Below are 14,163 nucleotides of genomic sequence, written 5' to 3'. Positions count from 1 at the left end.
AGGAAAGGTCAGGTTAACAGCCAGAATAATAAAATATATTGTGAACAAAATGCATATTAAAGAGTGGTAGAATGTGCATGATTGCCAGTGCTCTCTAATATCCCATTCTTTTGTAGTCTGTGACATCAACAAGTGAACTGAGCCCCCTCATTTTGTTACTTATAGCGCCTTTACATTTCTTTTAATTTATATTTCATAATTGTGACTGGATCACTTATAAATAGCTTACGGTATAAATTTATTTAAAGGAAATATTATTTATAATATTTATATAAGTGCAAATGTACTTATTTTTGAGTGAGCATGTTGGTAAAAGAGATATCTTTATTTCTGAGACCAGAGAAAGAAATGTGTTTATGTGTTATCTTTGCTAGAGGAAATGCATGATTTCTGAGGTATATATCTGATACAATAAGCCTTTGTGGAGGAAGTCTTTTGTGTATTGTGATCTGGGAAAATGACTTGTTTGGGGTTTTGTACCTTTCTTTGGGAATGTGTATTCTGCGACGGAAGAAAGGACCCATGTTAATCTCATGTTAATTAGACCTTTTGATGTATGAGGGTCTAGCACCTGAAGGCACAGGAAGGTTTAAATAAACTACTGTTAGATTTCCTGTGTCCAACATAAGATGCAGGAAATCACAGCAAGTTTTAGGATATCATAGATAAGTGTAAATATTGTTAGCTTTGCATTGCATGTAAATCCATGTTTGGGTAAACAAATTTCATCCTGATTCTTAATATAGGTCAGACCTCAGTGGGCTGGCTTACCCAGTGAGGATGTGTTCAAATCTGTATAAAAGCACTGTCTTGTATTGAAAATTTTTCTTCTCATTCAATCTGACCTGCTCCCTGGTACCTTCAACCATGGTGAGCAAATAAACATCACTTGCTTGAAAGAACTCCTTGGAAACTTCTCTATTCCTGTGACCTACAGATTAGACCCAAAATCTAATCCATTCCCATCTATTTCTGAGGTTTGGACCCAGCATTCAGTACCACCGCTTTATCCACTACCCGGCAACTGTGTCCAATGTGATAAGCCAGGGGGAATCCATCCACAGCAACCCTGATCTATAGGAAGAAGTCAGGAGTACCAGCCCAGGTACACCAGTAGCGGAGTACACTCGCAGCGTCAGTTATCCAGAAGAAACCTGGTTCTGGATGCTGGTAAAGACATCCAATGTTGGCAGCATTTGTAATCCCCTCCTACTACGGTGAGAGGGTGCATTTGGGATAACGAAAGGGAACAATGGCAAAGTAAGCCCAGACGGTTCCCAGCAACAACAGGCAGAGTCGTATAGGTGTTCACAATAATCTTTCATAATTTAACTATTTGTATGTTATTATATTCCTATTTCATCATTATATACTACAAGAAATCACCACAAAATTTTTATAAACCGTATCACTGAGTTTTCACAGTAGTGATATGTTTTGCTGGCGGAATTTGGCCTTATGTGTTCCTAGTCCAAACCCAACTTCACTTGCAAAAATGTGAAATTTAAAATGTCTGGAACATGAATAGTTTAGTATACCTCTATGTTTCAATGTTTCAGTGTTTTGGACAAGTCGTTCAATTTATTTGACCCAATTGCTGTATATGTAAATCTTATGGACTTACGTATGATGGGCATAGCAATATATAGCAACATATTATCCCAATTCTGTGAGTAAATGTACAGAGATGGCTTTTCTAATGACTGTGTTTTATAAAGCTTTTTGTGTAAAGACAAACAAATTTCTGAGAGATGCTTTGTCTAATAGTTACTGCTTGGAATGCAAAGTACGCCATAGTTGGCTACTCTCCTGGAATGTCTGGGAGACTCCTAAATTTTTGGGAGCTCTCCTGGACCCCCAGGAGACCAGGGCAACTTCCTGAAAACTGCCAGCTTCATTGATGAAGAGGATGGGGGCAGGGCTAATGATGTTTTCTGGGCCTTTTCCCCTACTATGATAGGCCAAAATTCTCAATTTGTATACAGATATTATTAACAACAATGTATACATATTTTAGCCTCATTACATATTTTTTAAATTTACATAACATTGTTATACAATGATAAGTGAAACCATTAAACCGAAGGCACTTAAAATAATGTGTTATGTATTCTCTCAGGCACTTACCCATTCAGGGTTAAAAGTTTGTCTGCACAGCCAGCCAATATAAATCCTCTGTAAGATGTCATAGGATTTCTTTATATTATCCCTACAAAGGAAGCTGGATTATTTGACTTCCTGTACAGTTTCTGATAACCCCCACACCCTGCTAGGAATTTGGAGGTTTTTCTTGGTTAACCACTTTTCCTTTTACAGGGGAAAGCAGTTGATGGGAGAGTGGTGCAGTCAGTGACTAATCAAAGGTGCTACAGTTGATTGGCCACATATCACCTCCCCTTTCAAAGTGACATGACTCTTGGTCCATTTGTGTGGAGAATCCCTTGACTGGCTTTGTGTGGGCCCATCAATGTTGAGTCCAGAAGCGGAGTAATCATGCGGACACTAGAATTTAGCGCTGGCGAATTGTAAAACTTTATTCTTGGTCCAGTGGTAACAACTATTTGTCTCCCACTGTTTTGGTTTAAAGATCAATTGTTAGCTGACTGTCCTGCTCTCGCCTCCACCAGATAGAGCAATATCACTAAATTAATAATAAACTGAAAACTTTTTTACCAAAAGTTAATAATGTGTCTGTGTCTTTATTTTAAGTTAAGTTACAGTGTCAAACATACATACGAGGGTCATTTGATGTACAGGAAAGGAAACACATTCACACTATGTGCTTTATAGAAACGTCAGTACTGTTTGTTTTCTTTAAAGTTTACAATCTATATTTATTCTGAATATTTCAAGAAAATTATAGTGAAAATATGTTCTTTAAAATTCAACTATATTTTCCTGTTTATTTGAATACATTTAACTTTATATTCATAGATCTGCTCCTCTATAGCATTTTATGTTCTTATTTAAATGATCACTGGCTCTGTTTTTGCTTTGTCACTGCAAATATATGACCTGCTCTCTGCTCTGGTTCAATCACCATGTTATTTCCCCAAGAAGCAATTTGTTACGTGGCTCGCTGGAGGCTCCCGCATTGCATCACCATACTAAATGCGATTGTTGCAGATGCTGTGGAGTAGGAAGCTTGGAGTAGCAATTCATCTTTTCTCCCTTAGTGTCATGGATTCAGCTTTGCTATTCTCCACCCTTCAGAATAAGAAGAAAGCAATAATATCAGCAAATGTTCTTGGCAGGTGTGAATTATTCATACCAGCCCATTGCTGATGTGTAATATTACTTCCTTCTATTAAAGCCTGCTGAAAGAGGATGTAATCCCTATGGTCTACTGCTGAAAAAAGGCAATAGTATAACTTTTTATTTAGGTTTTTTTGGTTCTATATTATGCTTTTATTCCATATTTACTAAACTCTGTTCATGTGCTTTGTTAATTTATAGAGAATGTCAAGAATTAAAAAGTCAAAAAAGGTTATTTATGAATATGTAAAAATATTTCACCAGGTGGAGAGATGTCTGTAGGGAATGGTGCAAATGTTGATTAATAGAGGATCTGGGTGGATTGGAGTGTTTCTAAGTACGTGGGATGGATGCACTCATTTCTACAGCTAACGGCAATCTACATAACATTTTTAGAATTAAGAGATCTTCATCTAAAGCAGCCGCCTTTCCCTTAGAGCTAGGTTTTAACTCTATTGTAATAAAAGTTTATATATGTGTTATGCTGGTGGCTTTGTCATAAACTTGCAAAACTGGCGGTAGAGGTCTTCGCCTATAGCAGCTGCCTTCCCATAGAGCTAGATACGCTCACAGATGCTCGGATGCCCCCAGATCTTAACTCTAATGTAATGAAAGTTTATGAGCAACACCACAGCGGACAGTTAGGAGGAGCTAATCCGGATTTTAGCATTTACTCAGTAGACAGGCCAGGGCTCCATAGCAGATAGAATAGTCAGGGGCAGACAATGGGGAGACGTATGTGGGGTTAGACGTGTGTGATTTCTGCACTAAGTGGGATTTTCTCACAAAGTGGACGAAAATGCACAGTTAGACAACACAGCAACTAATCCTCATCTTTCTCTTCTCTTTTCATCTTCAGGTATGTTCATCCATGCTGCTACTACTACTACTCTGATCATTATTCTGTGAATTTCATCCCTGCAATCTGTGTTTAAGTATGTTCATCCATGCTGCTACTACTACTACTCTGATCATTATTCTGTGAATTTCATCCCTGCAATCTGTGTTTAAGTATGTTCATCCATGCTGCTACTACTACTACTCTGATCATTATTCTGTGAATTTCATCCCTGCAATCTGTGTTTAAGTATGTTCATCCATGCTGCTACTACTACTACTCTGATCATTATTCTGTGAATTTCATCCCTGCAATCTGTGTTTAAGTATGTTCATCCATGCTGCTACTACTACTACTCTGATCATTATTCTGTGAATTTCATCCCTGCAATCTGTGTTTAAGTATGTTCATCCATGCTGCTACTACTACTACTCTGATCATTATTCTGTGAATTTCATCCCTGCAATCTGTGTTTAAGTATGTTCATCCATGCTGCTACTACTACTACTCTGATCATTATTCTGTGAATTTCATCCCTGCAATCTGTGTTTAAGTATGTTCATCCATGCTGCTACTACTACTACTCTGATCATTATTCTGTGAATTTCATCCCTGCAATCTGTGTTTAAGTATGTTCATCCATGCTGCTACTACTACTACTCTGATCATTATTCTGTGAATTTCATCCCTGCAATCTGTGTTTAAGTATGTTATAGGAAACTGTTATCTGTTTAAACTTAGGTTGGCACAGTCTTTTATTGCTGCCTAATTTATGATAGGTATCTGGCCTCTATCCTTTCCCACAAATGTTTTCTTTTCCTTTGATTAGCTGACCAATTAGCACATCTGTAGTGTATTCCTAAATTAGACTGACTACATCTTAGCTTCATTCTATGGGGAGACGTATGTGGGGTTAGACGTGTGTGATTTCTGCACTAAGTGGGATTTTCTCACAAAGTGGACGAAAATGCACAGTTAGACAACACAGCTGGACAAACATTGGACTACATTTGACTTGCTTTTACTCCCAGCAATAAGCAACATCTGCCACAGCCTATTTCTGCACTACTTGTCTATTTATATGGAATACTGCTAAGAGGTAATTCTTAAAATACCCTTGCTTTTTGCTTTTACCCCTTTTATCACAATGTTTCACAAATTGCTTTTCTTAGTCTCATTTCATGGCATGATCTTTAGGACTGTGTCATCTTTCACCCCTCCACCAACACACAAATTTGTTCATATTGCACCTGCATTACTCCACTCACCTCTATTTAACACCCATGAACTGTTGTCCTATTTATTATCTCTAACAAGTACAGCCTCCACCTGTCGCCAGAAAATAAAAGGCCACACATCTTACAATCCCCTTGCCTATCTTTCGCTCACTCTGCTTCTATTAGCTGGTGATATATCACCTAATCCAGGTCCCCCACACTCCTCACACACACATACATCAGAACACTACCGTTCTATAGCAAACCTCAAACACATCACCTGTCTACCCTCTCTTCCCAAGTCCTTTAAATGTGCCCTTTGGAATGCACGATCTGTTTGTAACAAACTTACCTCCGTTCATGATCTCTTCCTCTCAAAAAACCTCAACCTTCTGGCAATAACAGAAACATGGCTCATGCAATCAGACACTGCCTCACCTGCAGCACTTTCACATGGTGGCCTCCATCTCACCCACACCTCCAGACCTGAAGGCAGACAAGGAGGTGGGGTTGGACTACTTCTCTCCCCACAGTGCACATACACCGTTCTACCAAATGTCCCATCACTCACGTTCACATCTTTTGAAATACATGCTATTCGCATTTTTAATCCATTCTCCCTACGTGTTGCGGTGATCTATCGTCCCCCTGGAGCACACCAACAATTTATTGAGGATTTCTCTGCATGGCTCCCTCACTTCTTATCTTCAGACATCCCCACCATCATCATGGGTGACTTCAACATCCCCATTGATAACCCACCTTCCAAAGCTGCTTCCAAACTACTCTCTCTAACATCCTCACTTGACCTCTCCCAGTGGATTGAATCATCTACTCATAAGGATGGCCACTGCCTTGATCTTGTTTTCTCTAGACTATGCTCAGTTTCTAATTTTATTAATACACCCTTCCCCCTCTCGGATCATCACCTTATCAGCTACACTCTCACCCCCACTGCTCTAACCTCTCTACTGTCTAACTCTACCAAGCCTCCTCATACTCGTAGAAATCTTAATTCTATTAATCTTCAACAATTTTCCACCTCTCTCCAACACCTTCTCTCCCCTATCTCTACATTCTCATCCCCTGAGATGGCAGTACCTCATTTTCACCTAACAAGTGGCTCCAGCGACACTTCATACTACACGTCGACTTCGATGTCAACCGTGGCACACCAAAGCAACACGAAATCTTCAAAAACTGTCCCGTAAAGCAGAACGTCACTGGCGTAAATCTCGAAGCTCTAATGACTTCTTCACATATACTTCTGTCTACCACTCCTATCGAAATGCTCTGGACACTGCAAAACAAACATACTTTCAATCTCTTATCTATGCTCAGGCTTCTAACCCCAAACGCCTTTTCAATACATTTAATCATCTTCTCAATCCTCCCACCCCGAACCCTCCATCTACTATCAGTGCTCAGGATCTTGCTTCCTACTTCAAGGACAAGATTGACAAGATCAGACTAGAAATGGTATCCTCCTCCTCAACAAGCCATCAGCTCATCTCCTTCCCACTACCCTCTGACACCCTTTCTTCATTTGACCCCACAAATGAAGAGGAAATTTCTACGCTCTTCTTATCTTCCTACTCTACCTCCTGTCCTCTTGATCCTATTCCCTCGCAAATTGGTAGATCCCTGTCTTCTGTGCTCATTTCACCTCTAACTCAAATCTGTAATCTCTCACTCTCTACTGGCATCTTTCCATCACTATACAAGCATGCAGTGATTACTCCTATTCTAAAAAAACAAAACTCCGACCCAAACTCTCTCTCAAATTACCGTCCCATCTCTCAGCTCCCTTGCCCCTCCAAGCTTCTAGAGAGACTTGCCTACACTCGCCTCACACGCTTTCTTTCCGCAAACAACCTGTTGGATCCTCTTCAGTCAGGCTTTCGTTTTCAACACTCCACAGAGACTGCGCTGACCAAGGTTGTTAATGATCTGATCACTGCTAAGACTGAACGCCATTACTCTCTCCTAATTCTCCTTGATCTCTCGGCTGCATTTGACACAGTTGACCACTCTCTTCTCATACAAACGCTGCAATCCCTAGGTCTTCAAGACACAGTTCTATCCTGGTTCTCATCTTACCTCTCTAATCGCTCTTTCACTGTTAATTTCTCTGGAGCCACATCTGCTCCGCTTCCCCTATCAGTTGGAGTACCACAAGGCTCGGTGCTAGGTCCTCTGCTGTTCTCTATCTATACCGCTTCTCTTGGAAATCTAATAAGTTCCTTTGGCTTTCAGTATCATCTCTATGCGGATGATACCCAAATCTATCTATCCTCTCCTGATATCTCGACATCTGTGTTGTCCCGTGTAACTGACTGTCTTTCTGCCATTTCATCTTGGATGTCCTCTCGTCAACTCAAACTTAATCTTTCTAAAACAGAGTTAATAATATTCCCACCCGCCAACAAGAGCATACCTGACATTTCTATCTCTGTTGATAACATGACCATAAATCCCACCCCACAAGCTCGCTGCCTAGGTGTAATCCTTGATTCACGCCTGTCCTTTGTTCCCCACATTGACTCTATATCTAAATCATGTTACATACATCTAAAGAACATTTCCAGAATCCGCACATATCTCACACAAGACACTGCTAAAACCTTAATTCATGCACTAATCATCTCCCGCATTGACTATTGCAATTCCCTCCTTACTGGTCTTCCCAAAAACAGACTCAAACCCCTAAAATCTATTTTGCATGCTTCGGCAAGACTGATTTTCCTTGCAAATAGCTATTCCTCTGTTGAATTACTCTGTATGTCTCTACACTGGCTGCCTGTCTTCTACCGAATCCAATATAAAATACTTTTACTAACCTACAAGGCCATCAACAAAGCTGCACCAACATACATCTCCTCTCTTGTCTCAAAATATCTCCCAACTCGGCAACTCCGTTCTGCAAAAGATCTGCGTCTCTCATCCACCCTCATTACATCCTCCCATTCCCGGTTACAGGACTTTTTTCGGGCTGCACCCACTCTATGGAACTCTCTCCCTCGCACAATAAGACTCTCCTCTGTTCTACAAACTTTCAAGCGTTCTCTGAAAACCTACCTATTCAGACAAGCTTATAATATTCCTCAACCACCATCTTAACCTCACTACCTTTAGCCTGTTACACAATTTCACACAAGACAACTACCCCCGGACCAACATTGTTGTGTGACAGGATCATTTAGCTTATGAGTCACCCTACCTTTGCAGTCTGGCTGGGCCAAGATGCAAAATGTATACTTAACCTCATGTGTCAATCTCCCATTGTCCCATAGATTGTAAGCTTGCGAGCAGGGCCTTCTCACCTCTTTGTCTGTTTTACCCAGTTTGTTTATTAGTTTATTACGTTTGTCCCCAATTGTAAAGCGCTACGGAATATGTTGGCGCTATATAAATAAATGATGATGATGATGATGATGATGATGAATGAGGTCAGGACTGACAGCAAACAAGGTTATCTAGGATACAGGTCCAGAGCTCAGGGCAATCAGCAGAGAAGCAGAGTCCAAATGAAAGCCAAGGGTCATAACCAAAAAGTCTATCCAAATAGCAACAGAGTGCACAGAAACCCAAAGCAGGTCAGCAACCAGGGGTCCAGAAGATATAACCGGCAGGGAGGCTAAGCCTATAAACAGAGAGTAACAATCAGGGGCCAGGAATGCACGATTAAAATTTCACCATGGGCTGCCTAATTAATTAGCTCAGCACTCCTCCTATTGCCCAAGGAAGCTCAGCAAATAGTGGGTCCATCTATGCATGTGCCTGGCTGCCTATTTGCCAGGGCGCGGAGCATACACTGAAGGCGTATGTGATATTGCCTAGGTGATGGCCGGGACGGAAAACCGGAAGTGATATCCTAGCTGTTACTATGACAGCTAGGACGCAGGAGAAGTGGTGGCCGCGGCTCGTGACAGTACCCCCCCTTGAGAAGGGGTCAAGGAACCCCAACATCCTGGTTTCTGGGGAAACTTCCGAATGAACTCTTTAATAAATTTAGCAGCATGTAGTCGCTTCCATGGAACCCAAGATCTTTCCTCTGGGCCGTAGCCTTTCCACTGTACTAGGAAATGGATATGTCCCTGGACTTTCTTGGAGTCAAAGATCTTCTCCACAAGGAATTCATGACACTCATTCACATTGACTGGATGTAGTCCTCGTGACCTCTGAGAATTTAAGGTTATAAAGTGAGCCATCTTGCTGAATCAATCCACGACCACCCCGATGGTATTAAGGCCAGTTGACCGTGGCAGGTCTGCAATGAAATCCATAGAGAGATGTGTCCACGGCTTAACTGGAGTTGACAAGTGAACCAACTGTCCCAAAGGGTGGCTCCTGGAGGACTTGTTTCTGGCACACTCTTCACAAGAAAGGACATAACTCTTAATATCGGAGTATAAAGTAGGCCCCCATACCCAATGAAAGAGGATTTCAATGGTCTTGATTATTCCTGGATGCCCAGCAAATTTGTTTTTGTGACAGTCTGGAAATACCATTGTTCTCAGAAGAACAGGAGCAAACAGCCTGCCTGTAGGGGTTTCAGAGGGAGCAATCCTTTGAAAATGGCGGAGAGTAACCCCAAGTTGTGAGGGAGTATATCAGCCTTGATATTTTTAAAGCCTGGTCAAAATGTGATTAAGAAGTTGAAATGGGTAAAAAAGAGAGCCCATCGGGCTTGTCTAGGATTCAAGGTCTTGGCGTCCTGAATATACAGAAGGTTTTTATGGTCTGTGAAGATGGTAATTTGATGGGTTGCTCCTTACAACCAGTGTCGCCACTCTATCAAAGTCCATTTAATGGCTAGTAATTCGGGATTGCCCATGTCGTAATTGATCTCGGCGGTTGAAAAGTTTCAAGATAGATATGCACATGGATGTTACGAGGATCTTTCTGAGAAAGAATAGCACCAGACCCCACATCTGAAGCAGCCACTTCAACAATAAACTAAAGTTCTGGGTTTGGATGCCTGAGGACTGGAGCAGATGTAAAGGCCTCCTTGAGAGCTGAAAAGGACGCCAGAGCTGCCGGTGACCAACTTACTCTATCTGCACCTTTGCAAGTAAGAGCAGTGATAGGTGCCACTAGTACTGAGAATGAGTGGATGAAACTCCTATAATAATTGGCGAAGCCAAGGAATCTCTGTATGGCTTTTAAATTAGTGGGAAGCACTCAGTCCTAAACTGCCTGGACTTCTGTCAGTATCCATTAAGATCCAGCTAGGGGAAATGACATAACCCAAGAAAGTAACACGGGTGACATCAAATTCACATTTTTCAAGCTTGGCGTATAAAAGATACTGGCAGAGTTTTAGCAGCACTTCTCGGACATGCAGACGGTGCTATTCCAATGACTGTGAATAAATTAAAATATCGTCCAGGTAGACCGCAACAAATTTACCTAAAAATTCCAGCAGAACATCATTAATAATTAAATCTTGAAACACTGCCAGAGCATTACAAAAGCCGAATGGCATCACCAAGTATTCGTAATGCCCTAATAGCTGTTTTCCAGTCATCTCAATTTCTCATTTGCACCAGATTGTAGGCACCCTGAAGGTCAATCTTAGAGACGATAGTAACAGATATCAGCTGGTCAAAGAGTGTAGAGATGAGAGGTAGCGGGGTATGTGTTTTTGACCATAATTTTGTTCAGACCACGATAGTCAATGCAGGGCCTCAAGCTGATATAGTTTTTGGCTACAAAGAAACACCCGGTTCCTAGCGGAGACTTAGAAGGTCAAATAAATCCTTTTTGAAGATTCTCCTCCACATATTGCTCCATCGCTGGGTCTCAGGAATAGATAGGACATATAAGCGCCCTTTAGGCAACCTAGATCTGGGGATAAGGTTGATTGCATAGTCATATTCCCGATGAGGAAGAAAAGAGTTCACTTTCTCTTTGAAAATACATCATGAAATTCTTGGTATTAAGCAGCAATGCATTCCAAACTAGTCCAATAATCTCCCCTTTCTTCCAATCGATGTGAGGGTTATGGCGTTGAAGCCCAGAATCAAGGAGAGGAGGTACATAAGATTAAGTGGAATGAGAGAACCTCGGAATGGTGGACATCCACTGACAACTGAATGGGTGGAGACCTAACAAAAACCCTGCACCAATTAAAGAATTACCATTCAATCCACAGACGGTGATGCTTGAGTCTAGCTTAATCGAGGGAATACCAAGAGTCTGGGCCAACTTGAGGTCGAGCAAGTTACCAGCTGTTCCACTATCGTGGAGGGCCGTAACGTCAGTGGATTGGGCACCATAAACAAAATGTGCAGGGATCAGCACACGATTTTCTGAAGAGATTATCTGAATACTTTAGTGCACTTTTTTTCCCACACCTAGGTCTGATCTTTTCCCAACTTGTTAGGGAAACTGTGGAGTAGATGGCCCTTACTACCACAATACATGCAAAGGCCCGGAGAACGCCACCTGGAGCATTCTTTAGAAGAAAGATGATAATCTCCTAAATGCAAAGGTTCGGAAACATCCAACGATGCAGCGTAGCAGATCGGTGGAGAGCCAAAGGAAACCAATGTATCTATTTCAGCTTTTCTCTCCTTAAACCTACGATCAATTTTGATTACCAGCTGCATCACATTTTACAGTGTAGCTTTGTGGGATATTGCACCAGGGAATTTGTTCAGAGAGTTCTAGTAGGAATTGACTTCGGAGCGCCTGGTCATTCCACTCGCTATCAGTTGACCATCGCCTGAACTCTGCATAATATTCTTCAGCGATGCCCCGGCCTTGATTCAGAGCCCTAATATGCAATTAGCAGAGAAGCAGAGTCTAAATACAAGCCAGGGGTCACAATCCAAATAGCAATAGAGTGCACAGGAACACAAAGTAGGCCAGCAACCAGGGGTACAGAAGTTATAACCGGCAGGGAGGCTAAGCCCTACCAGCCTTATATACAGAGAGTAACCAATAAGGGGATAGGATAGTACAAATATACCACGATGGGCTGGCTAATTAATTAGCTCAGCACTCCTCCTATTGCCTGAGGAGGCTGAGCAAATAGTGGGGCCAACTGTGCACGCACCCAGCTACCTATTTGCCGGGGCACAGCGCATACACTGAGAGCATCCCGGCCATTGCCCAGGAGTAGCGAGCCACGGCTGCCGTGACTCATGACAATATGGCTGCCATAGCACAGAGGCAGACAACCGGAACTCAGCAGACAGATATAAGATACAGGCTAAAGGTCATGGATCAGTTGCAATCAGGTTAGTCTGAGACAGGGCAAAATGTCAGGGAGGGTTGCAAGATTCCAATACACAAGCCAAATGTCAGCGGCAATCTGTCATGAATCGGGGTCTTAGCTCTGTTTATGCCACTAGGCAGTATCATATCACTGTGCATCTCCCTTCTGTCAGAATACAGCATTCAAATCCTCTGACAAAGCGTGACTTCTGTTTGCTGCACTGGAGGCTGCCATATTGGGTGAGGCATTTGCTACTTCCTGCTTTTTCTGAGCACCTGCCTTTATCCACCAATTAGCTTCCTCTGCAGACTATAAAAGTCACTTCTTACAATCAATTAATTGCCAGTGCAACACTTTCCTAGTTTCAGCTTATCACTGTTACTGTTTGTTTGCTGTTCCTGCTGTTATTTCATTATTACCATTTGCTGCTGTACAGACTTCAGCCATTAACTTCTGTTACCTCAGAGTTATCTTTTGTTGCTGTTCTAAGTCCAGCTTTTTACCCCTCGTGAGGATCGAGCTTTCTCCTACCTATTCCTCTACTGGTTCTTCGGGGTCGTAGGTTACTGTTCTGTGTCTCCCAGCTGCTGGAGCCAACACTGTATCTCTGGGTATGGGTTTCCAGTTCCAGGTCTGACCAGGTTGTGGTTTCCAGGGCGGTCTGATTACTTTGGTGTTGATTGTCCCAAGTTCTGAGTTGCCTGGTCCCGTTCCAGGTTTATTCTGTCCTGGAGGTAGCCACCCATGGTATTTCTCTACCTGATCTCTAAGCCTTTCCAGTCCTAGTCCTGGCATAAAAGTCCTCTGAGTTTCTGGACTTTGGAGGGTAATGAGTCTCTGGCCGTCGGCTCTGTTCCTGCATCCAGGTTAGAAGCCCACCAGATTTCCTTTTTTGAAACAATTCATTTTTATACTGGTTATAATGTTATGGCTAACAGCAATGAACATCAATTTTTAGAACAGATGGCCAGAGGTCTTCACCTATAGAAGCGACCTGTCCCACAGAGCTAGTCACGCTTGCAGGTACTCGGATGCCCCCAGGTCTTAATGTAGTAAAAGTTTATGTACGGCTACCATAGCGCAGAAATAGGAGGCAGATTACTGGAACTCAGCAGACAGATACCAGCGACAGGCCAAAGCTTGTGTGCCAGCAGTGAGCAGTTTAGTCTGGGACAGGCCAATAGATCAGGGCAGGTTGCAAGCAGGGAGAATCTAAATGACAAGCCAAAGGTCAGGGGCAACCAGAGTTCAAGCAGGAACCAGAAACAACTGGAATCAATCAGAGTTTGGGTATCCACAAGAAACTGGAACAGTTTAGCTAATGTGTAGCACAAATGCTATAACCAGCAGGAAAACTAAGCCCTTCCTGCCTTAAACACACTATGGAGTCACAGATAGTGTACACTATGGAGCCAATGAGCAGAGAAGGGCAACAGTCCACCTAATCAGCCTCAGCAGTTGTGGCCAGGTATGATGTCCTGGTTGCCAGGGGAACAGCATGAAAACGGCCACAGAGTGAGGCAGTCGAGCTGTCGTGGTTAGCATGGCAGCTTGTGACTCTCATGCCATTACTTGTTTGTTTTTTTCCAGAATGAGGTTCAAGAGGTATAGAGGATACATTTTTGGTT

This window comes from Mixophyes fleayi, chromosome 6, assembly GCF_038048845.1.
Source record: "Mixophyes fleayi isolate aMixFle1 chromosome 6, aMixFle1.hap1, whole genome shotgun sequence".
Classification (NCBI taxonomy): domain Eukaryota; kingdom Metazoa; phylum Chordata; class Amphibia; order Anura; family Limnodynastidae; genus Mixophyes; species Mixophyes fleayi.
Note: the sequence above shows the minus strand (reverse complement) of the source record.